Below are 10,583 nucleotides of genomic sequence, written 5' to 3' on the forward strand. Positions count from 1 at the left end.
TATTTAGATGTATTATTTTTATTTTATTATAGACTATGATTAGTCCATTGAATTTAATGGAATTTAGTAATTAAATTGAAATGTGTCATTCTTAAAAGTAATTTCAAGATTTATTCGCTGTGGTTATTTAATGTTTCATAATAATCACTTATGACAACAATAACAAACAAACATGCTACTGGGGTGAAGGCATTATCTACAAATTGGAAAGTAACTTGTTATATATGTAGAGGAAGATAAAGATCTTATAATCCAACAGCACATTGAACAATTCTATTATTTATTCTATATATTTATTGGGTTTCATGTTCAGTTTCAAATCATTATGGGATTTCTTCAGCTGAAAAGATTTGTATTATTATTAAAGAAGGCAACTGTGTATTTACTCTTTACCCTTCAGCAGCTCAGAGGTTTACTTCAGATGTTAGAAAGATTGAAATCTTAATGCAATAATGAAGCAATTAGTCAAAAGCACTTGTCTGTGTCAATGTGAATGCTGATGCTGCAATCTGTATCTCTCTTGTGAGCACGTATGAACTTGAATTTAACTCAATGGTATACCCTTCTCTGTAAATTGGCCGGCCAAGAGAGGAAAACAATTCGAGGTGACATCTACTACACATGCTGACGTTTGTCATGGTACATTCACTGGCGGTAATGTGTCAAGACGCATATGTCAGGACCACTGGTGTTGTGTTGGGGGAGGGAAAACAAAGATTTCCTGCTAGATCAGCACAACTTTGATTACATTGATTGAATTGACTGCAGAGGACATCTTAACAGTGTGACTCTATTACATAGGGAAAAGATTACACACGGTCCAAATAACACATATATGTTGGGTTTTTTTGGTAGTTTTTTTTATAACCATAATAAAACATTTTTGGATAGCCATACATTTACGAAATTGAAATTGGTTAAATATTTCAAGACCTAAAAACAACTTCAGAGACACAATCCATTAACAGGAATTTCTAGTTTGTGTTACATGTTTTATTGATGTATTTAATGTTTTAATATCTAAAATAAAACATATTAGACATACAGTAAGAATTGATTTTAAATAATTATTTAAAAAAGGATATTTAGTCTTGGGGATCAGATTTAAGATCATGATTAAGTAATGAAATGCATACTTGTCTATACTTTTGGTGAGTAGCCAAAAGTGTATACTGCAAACTTAATGTACAAATACATATTACTAATACGACCTTGGAAATGTTTTCAATAATTACGTTGAATTAAGACAATAGACATCATACTTCTCTCTACTCGAACAGGCTGAGATAAAATGGTCAGCGTGGTTGCAGTAGGTTTTTAAAATGTGTTTATAAGTAGCTACTTTGATATCTGTCAGATCACCAGTAAGAGTTATTATGTATACAACAATGAACATAACAGAGCGTCCTAATCCTGTGACTGACAAACATACTGTTTTCTCACACCACAGAAAGAGCTTTCTGCTGATTCAGTGCTTTGTTTATCGTCTGTATTTATACACTTCTTCTTTATGGTGGCTTGACAGCAGGGAGTGGCACGCTACTGTTCACGGTATCACTGTGTATTGTGGAGGTGACGGTGTGGATCCTTTCCCAGAATCATTCATTTCTTTCTCTCTCCATAACAGAAAAGCGCTAATTGCTTGTTTATACTGCACATGCAGTGATGGGGTATATTTGAATGAATTTGGTGGTAAAACCATCAGCGGTTACAGTGCGAAGAGTCTGGTGTTCAACAGGCATTGTCTTCATACACTACCAGTCAAAAGTCTAAAAACACTCAATGTATGCTTCTCATGATCTTGAAAACCAACTGATATAAAAGCCTATGCTTAAATGCTTTTTTAGTATGTCTTGTAGACATAGGCCTATATCAATTGCCATGCCAGTTCATGATTTACTTTTCAAATCTAAAACATCATTTGACTTTTTTTATTTTTTGAAATGGATGAACTGGAGTGGATAGTGAAGGAAAAGGAGGCAACAGGTGTTTTAAAGGCATACCAGTTTAATATCTTTTAAAGTACATGTTGTACAATTTGGTTTAGAGAATGCACAGAGCTGGGTGGTGACTTTGTAGAAGCTAAAACATAAGAATGAATGAATGCACAGACATTCAAATGTCAGCAAATGTAACTGACATCTAATGGCTGAACATTACTAATGAGTGCAATGAGTTTATGCCATATTGCCATTTTTAATAATCGCTTGGCTGCATAACTACAAAACTTTAGGCTCATTTTATCAGCTTCTGTGTTGGTGTAATTACTGCCTTTTAGATTTGTTGATCAACATTGTGCATAATTATTTTAAAGGTTTCTGCACACTATAATAATTACTAACCTGAACTTGTTACCGTAGCCATTTTTACTTGACCTAACCCTTATATGTAAACAAGAAACAACATCTTACACACTGCTGCTGCTTGCGAATGAACAATTTAATGAATCAATACCACATTTCAGTCATGCGACTTTCATCAGCTAAATCACCCGCTGATAATTTATCAGGTGTGCTGTGGTTTTAAAAACAATTTATTTTGTTTGTGTAACCAAATGTATTCAGGTCAATTTATAATGTTAAATAATAAATATGACTTGAATGAAACCAGTTTATTTATATATTAGCACATGATGCACATGATTGTCTAAACTGAATGTGACATAGTGAGTAACCAAAAGTGTCCTGCAAACAGAAATACTCAAACCAGCCCATCTGGCACCAACAATCATGCCACTGTCGAAATAACTGAGATCACATTTTTTCCCCATTCTAAAGGTTGATGTGAACATTAACTGAATCTGCACACTTGTATGCATTGAATTGCTGCCACATGATTGGCTGATTACATATTTGCATGAATAAGTAGATGTACGTGTTCCTAATAAAGTGCTCCGTGAGTGTACAGTGGACCCAAACTATGGTCACACTTAAAAATGTCTGCATGTCATTAAATTTAAAACAAATATCGAAACAATTGGCAACTGCACACAAATGATGCAAGACCATTACTCAGAACTAACTGACTTTTTTCAGAGCCATTTTTCCAATTACATTTATCCAACTGGTGGCAAGGAGATTTTTTTCAGTGAATGCTTGAGTCAGTTCCCCTCAAGCTCACACAGGGGTTGTAGCAGAGTACATTAACATGTTCCACGTAACATCTGACAACCAGAAAGCATCCATCCTCTTTTTGTGTAATGTTTTGCTGGAAATGTCTGCTTGTGTTTTTGTGTATTTTGTTATCTAATGAAAAGCCATTCAAACCATTTAAGTGTGACTTAAGCATCCAAATACTTTTTGGGGCCACTGTATCTGTCTGTGGTTCGCATTCTTGCCATAAAATGTTACCTCAAATTAACACATTACTTACAACTTCCCCATTCTGTTGATGCTCATAAGCCAGAGTGAGAGTGTCAAATGCCCTCAGCGGAGAAAGTGCTGACAAGCAAGCTCAACATGAGATTGTGAGGCCTGATAACAGATTTTGGAGTCCGATCCCTGTTTGCTAACTGTGGGAAAGCTCATCTTCTCTGTCCCCCATGTCTTCTAGCCATCATGCTCCTGTTACGACCTGGTTTGAAGATCAGCAGTGACAAACAAATTCCTAAAAATGAGTGTCAAAACACCAGCTATCCTGGATGGGGGGAGTTATTGTTGGGTTTCTGTGTTTTGTGTTCTTCATACTTGTTAACACAAACTTTGATAGTTACTTATCTCTGATATACGAAGGACATTTAACTAGAGCCGAACATTAAGCTGACTCATTATTTTGCAATAATAATGTCACAACACTGAGCTACTTCAACAGCTCCTTCATCCATGCCCAATTTCATGTTTTGATGAAAGAACATAAAACATTTTGGAAACATTTGAGATACAGAAACACTCATATCTACCCATTTGCTTTCTGTGTATGAGGAACCACAATCGTTAATCATAGTTACACCATGTTATTCAACTGCATTTGACTCCACCTATACTATATTAAGACTGCTGGAAAGCATGGCGAATCTCTGTATTCAATGAAAACCGTTAGTCAGCTCTTGAGTTCCTTTGAACACATGATTGATTGGGTAATTCAGTTTGTGACGAAGGTTTTAGCACAGCGATGCTGTTTTGTACTGAAGTACAACTGCAAGCAAAGCCTTTTAGGCAGAAATATACTTTGCACCTGTACACAAACGCAAACGAGAATGTTTGGACAATGCAGCATAAACAGGCACTCCTGTTGGACGTAATTGTCATGGAAACAAACCTAAGTAATCAAGGGGGTAATAGAGTTAGCTTCTAATATCTGATGGGTTATTATTCAGGTAGCTGGCTAAATACATGCCAACTTAGTAGTCTGAACTCATGAAAATTACGTGATTGTTGCTACATTTTGGCAAAAAGAAATGACGTGGTTCGTTGCACGTATCACTGCAGTTCTGAAGTGAAATGTCCAAAATTTTCCCAAATTGTTAATGCTTTATCTAGCTTTAAAGGGATAGTTCACCCAAAAATGAATATTCTCTCATTTACTCACACTCATGCCATCCCATATGTGTATGACTTTCATTCTTCTGCTCAAATCTACACAAACAGAAAAATATTTCAGCTCTGTTGGTCCTCACAAAGAAGGTAAATGATGACCAATGCTTTGCATGTCCAAGAAGCACATAAAGGCAGAATAAAAGTAATACCTACAACTCCATTGGTTAACTCAGTATCTTCAGAAGCTCAATGGTAGGTGAGGGTGAGAAAGAGATCAATATGAAAGCCCTTTTTTTATTATAAATCTACTTCAATCGGGAAGACACGTAGGCTTGAGTGAAGTTTAAGATGCCATTTATTTGATAAATGTAAAACACAAAGTAATGTCTCTCTCTTTGGCGTAGGCCCTGTCCGGCGGTCCGAGGGAGTTGTACCCGGAACCGTCATGTCCTGCCGGAGATAGGAGGCAGTGGCGAGGAGCCTACCCCCGTGCGGGACAGGGCTCAACTGGTGGTGGTGGGGTGGTGGAGGTTGCCGTGTTAGCACACTGAAACAGCAATGTGATAGATTGTGAGCGGACTTATAAAGCAATGGCTTACATGTGATTGGCTGGAAATTACCCAGCTAATGATGTGATGATGTACAGCTGCTAGTCTTCCCGCTAGAACTACGCTGCACCTCCATTTTCAAACAGCCTTCCTATGCACATTCTAAAGAGTTCTTCTTCTTCTTCTGTTTTTGCTGATTCGGTGTCTATTGCCATCTATAGGGCAGTTGTGCAAATATAATTTATTTATTTTCATTTGCTCTATCTCTCCCTTTTTTTCTTCCTCCTTCCTGCTCAGTAGGTGGCAATATGCATGAAAAATGCGAATCGGCAAAAAAACCCTAAGAATATTAACTCTTGTGAATGTTTGTTGAAGGGCTGTTTGAAAGTAGATTCATAGTAAAAAATTACTTAAATATTGATCTGTTTCTCACCCTCAATTATTGCTTCTGAAGACATTGATTTAACCACTGGACTTGTATGGATTACTTTTATGCTGCCTTTATAAGCTTTGTGGAGCTTCAGAATTGACTTACCATTGTATAGACCAACAGAGCTGAAATATTCTTCTAAAAATCTTAATTTGTGTTCAGCAGTGGAAAAAAGTTATACACATCTGGGATGGCATGAGGGTGAGTATGATGAGAGAATTTTCATATTTGGGTGAACTATCCCTTTAAATCTGCAAAACCTACATCCATACCCTAAAATTTAAACCTAAACCTTACCAATAGTTTCATAAAAAGCAAATGTGAGATAAAAAAAACAGATGACGCTATTTTGAATTTTAAATCAACAAATCACGTTTGCAACCACGTTATTTTGTGGTGCTTCTATAACACTTTCGGCTCACGTGTCGAGTATAGCCATCAGTAAAGCCACAGCGCAACTTGATAGCACTAGAATAAGCTTGTAAATGTAGTTGGATATGTAATGCAAATGTTAAAATGTATCGCTTTACAAATCACACACGTAGTAGAAGTGTTTCGATATCACAAGATAGTATTGTGTGAGCTACTTAAAAGTCACTTTGCAAAAATGTTGTTAAAGTAACATGATTCAATGAGACCATGCTGTGACTTGAACTAACGTTCTCAGCAAAATTCTCTTCAAATTGTAGATCTGTCACGAAAACAGTGGACAAAAACATAGACAGAAAAGCAGAGTTTATGTTAATGTCCGCTATAGAGCCCCTTGTGACAACGCTAAGAATTTATCACATCGTTCCTTTGTCAATTCAAAGTTATCACAAAATGAAGCTTGCATAGCCAGAAGCACTAGCATACTACATACTAGCGTACTTTGAGTGATATAGATTATATAGATTGGTCTAGGTTTAAAAGCTAATCTTATTCAAGAAAACAAATGCAAGAAACCTCTGTGTGACTGTGCATCTGTAAATTGAGAATTGGATCACTGGGTTTAATATTCAGGATGCAATCTTGTTGCTCTATTCTTGTATTTTAGTTACTTTCTATTACCTCTGTGCTCATGAAAAGCCTTTCTTTCTGGGCTTTTTCTATTTCTGGTCTTTAAATAACATGGTACACATCAGACTTTAACAAAGGAATGACCCACTGAATTAGATGGGCCAGTTTAACCCAGTGCTTTAGCAGGCTAAAATGCAAGTGAATTACTGCCAGAGGTCTATAGGGAAGTGACAGTGTGTGAGAACTCCTGAGTTCTCCTTAGTGGGTCATGTGCATGTTGTGTGCTCATTAAATGCTGTCATCAATTCTGACGCACAAGAGAACAGTCCGTAGCTGCTCATCTGAAAGAAAGTGTCAAATAAACTTATTTGCAAAGGTCCATGTACACCTTCGCATATAGTTTAGGTTAGTTAACTTTTAACTTTTATGTGAAAAATAATTTTAAGCAAAAAAATCTAAATGGAAAGAAAAAAAATGTGAACTTGTAAATTCAATTGCAAAATGTACAGTGGATTTCAAACGTTTGTGTCCAGATTGAAAATCTGGTATTCAAAATTGAATTTAAACCATGAAATGAACAAAACGTTTTTGTTTTGTTTTGTTTTAAGATTTTGAAATATGTAAAACAAAGAAATGTGATGACATAAAATGAATAAGAAACACAGTAATTGACCTCGTTAACCCCTTTGTACAAAAGGTCAAATTTCATAGCTTCCATTGAGTCTTTGGAACATCATCAGATTTTGCACACTTGTGGAGTTCATTACAGCTTCAGTTCATGCTATAATTTAATAAAAATTGTAAAACAGAAATTGTGAAATTTATGTACATTTTTCATTCAACTCTTCGGCTGATAATACCATTTGAAATGAAAACTGTATTCAAATAGGAAACTACAAAATAGCAACATTTTCACAAGTGGACACAGACTTTTGAACCCCACTGTAAATATTCAATAAAATACTCTTGGATCTTAATCTTAAGTAGACTTTGACATCCGCATGGTGCCCAAATAAACGCAGTGCACTGTTATGGTAAAATCAGTCATTAGAACGTACGAAAATTAGATGATAAGTTCATTGATCCTGACTGCTTGTGAAATGGTTAATCACAATGAATCACAGCTCCCCCACTAACTGTCATAGCTCCAAACACAGAAACAAGTGGACATCCTAAGCGGAAACCACAAACCCCACCGCCACATTGCATTCCTTCACTTCGTCTCTCCTCACTCTCGGACAAAGTCACTTGACCAGACCCCTATTTAGGAAGTGAAAGAGGAAGCCCCATACATCCCCATCCATCCTCAGTGCCACACGGCTGCCACTATTCACGTGAAGGGTGAGAGAGAGAGAGAGAGAGAGAGAGAGAGAGAGAGAGACTTTGGTATTATCCACTCTACAAAACAGCCTGAAAGCAGGAACAGACCAGTTCTGACCAGCCAAGTTCTGCTTGACAGACCAGGTACTTTTGACTCAGTGTTGATGTTCTGCGAGAGAATGTTTAGTGGTTTAACTGAACTGGAGTCTTAAGAGTTGCTGGGGTCACTGTACTGTAACTACAGATGTTTATTTGCAAATTCTTATTTACAAAATGCTAAAATCATAAAATACAAAAAGGTGCTAGGTAATTATTATTATAAGGTGTCCACATTGAACATTTGGGATTCAAAATCTAAGTTTTGGGGATTTTAGGAACTCTAAAACAGATGGAAACATTTTGATAGATTTGCCCAAAAGTGAAAATTCTCTCATCATTTACTCAGCCTCATGATATCCGAGGTGTGTATGACTTTCTTTCTCCAGCGATACACATTTGAAGAAATATAGAAAAATATCTTATCTCGGTAGGTCCTTAAAATGCAAGTGAATGATGATTTCTCTTTTGAAGCTCTAAAAATCACAGACAGTGATAAATTAATGTCTTCTAAAGTGATTCGATCATTTTTGGTGTGAAAAATATAAATATTAAGTACTTTAACAATAAATCATCACTTCCAGTATAAGCTTCATGAGAGGGTGGGGTTCACAAGGACACTGGTGTGACCTATTCGCGTTGCCATGATACAGATGTAATCTCATGTTCTCCACTCAGTTGAGATATCCAGGATGAGCACACAAACTTACCATTGTAAGTAAAGAAACAGATACAAATACATATCTAAACAAAAACCAAACCAAGCTACTATACAGTGTTCCTCCTACTCACTTGTAAACAGCGCTGCTCTTCTGGGTAGGTTGCACGTACATCAGCTCTCATGAGTTTTGCATGCCAACACGATTACATCACACACATACCGCCACTGTGATGATTTAGAGTTAAAAAGTATTAAATATTTATCTTTTCACACAAAAAGCAATTGTGTCTCTTTAGAAGACATGAATTTAACCACTGAAGTTGTTTGGATGACGATTATGCTGATTGTCTGGGGTTTTTTTGAAACAGAAAGTCTGATCACCATTTATTTGCATTTTAAGGACCTACTGAGTTAAATATCTTTCTATTTTTCTTCAAATGTGTTCTGGTGAAGAGAGAAAGTCATACACACCTGGGATATCATGAGGGTGAGTGTAACAAATCACTAGCTCTCTCGTGAATGAGGAAGCAGGAGCCAGATAAACAATCCAACATATCTCTTTATTCAATACACTTTTCAATGACACCAAACGGTTTCCTTTTCAGCACAACATAAATGCACACACATAAACTCTGCTGCGTGTGTCTGTGTCTCTCCTCTGGAGGTCTAGATTTTTATCCCTCTCCAGCTCTTACTGTAACACAGAACAGCTGTTAAAGATAATTTTCCACAGGTGTCAATCCTTACCGTTTTTACTCTCCCAGCCTCGCTCTCCACAGATGTCGCTCAGCCACGCCCACATCACCACAGTGAGTAAATAGTGTAGAATTTAGATTTTTGGGTGAAAAATCCTTTTAAAACTGCACTATTTCTAAGTCCTTAATCAAACAAGCACATTTGTGACACTACCCATGTTCACACCGTTGTACAAAAGGTCAGATTTCCATGCATCCACTGAAGCACACTAGATGCTCTTTTCAACATTATCAAATCATGCTGGAGAGCATGATCATCAGGTTTTGAACAAACTTGTGGAGTCCATGCCAATAAAGCAAAAGAGGGACGTATAAAATACATACAAATAAATTCAAAAAATGTATGTGAATTTTTCACTTGAACTTTTCACTCAAATTGTTATAGTTATAATCTCTTTTGTAATGGGGAAAAATTCAAAATAGATGCATTTTCACAACTGGACTCCCACTGTAGATGTTGTAGAACTGAATCCAATAAAACCCTTGTTGGTCTATGACCACGTTTGCAACTTTCCTGCACTTTTGCTTGTTCTTGGTCTCTTCCTGTCTCAGTCTTTCACATCTCAGTTACCCTCTGATGCCACAGACAAGCAGACACCATGGGCAGAGTGCTGACTCAATCGTCCCCTCCCCCTCGGGCAATAGCAGAAGAGTGGAAGGAAAGGAAAGGGTCTGAAAGGTTTAGACATTAGCCACAATATCTCACGCGCAAGGAAAAAGGTTGTTGACTTTTACAATAGCACTATGTACGCTGTGAGTTTTTTGCCATTAAAAGACACAAATGGAGGAGCGATGGAGAATGATTAAATTCTAACTAATGCTATATCAGATGCCTATTGATCAGCAAAAATCTGAAAAACCATGCACTTCTATACAGAAATGGCAGAATATGTCCAAAATGCTTACAAAACAATACACTGACCTAGATGAATGTCACTCATGTTCGGTTCAATTTGTATTGATAAGTGAGTTCACTCTGATTTATAACAAGTATTCTTTTGGAAGACAGTGACAAGATCCTTTTCATATTGAAAAAGAGAAGCTATTGCTTAGTGAAACACCGCTTTTGCACCTGTGATCTGCAAGTGGCTATCTGTATTGCACAGGTGGCATGTCATTACAGAGCGGTCAATCTTGCACTAACTGTTAAGGAGTTGACAACAAGGTCAAGGGTTAAAGGCCATTTTGCCACACATGTTGTTTGGAGATTTCCCGAGAAAGGCGAGTTGTGAAAAACAAAAATAACAAACACTGTTTGTGGACTCGCTGCACTCATTTAATCTCCCTTAATTAACAACG

Source organism: Xyrauchen texanus, chromosome 39, assembly GCF_025860055.1.
Source record: "Xyrauchen texanus isolate HMW12.3.18 chromosome 39, RBS_HiC_50CHRs, whole genome shotgun sequence".
Taxonomy (NCBI): Eukaryota; Metazoa; Chordata; class Actinopteri; order Cypriniformes; family Catostomidae; genus Xyrauchen; species Xyrauchen texanus.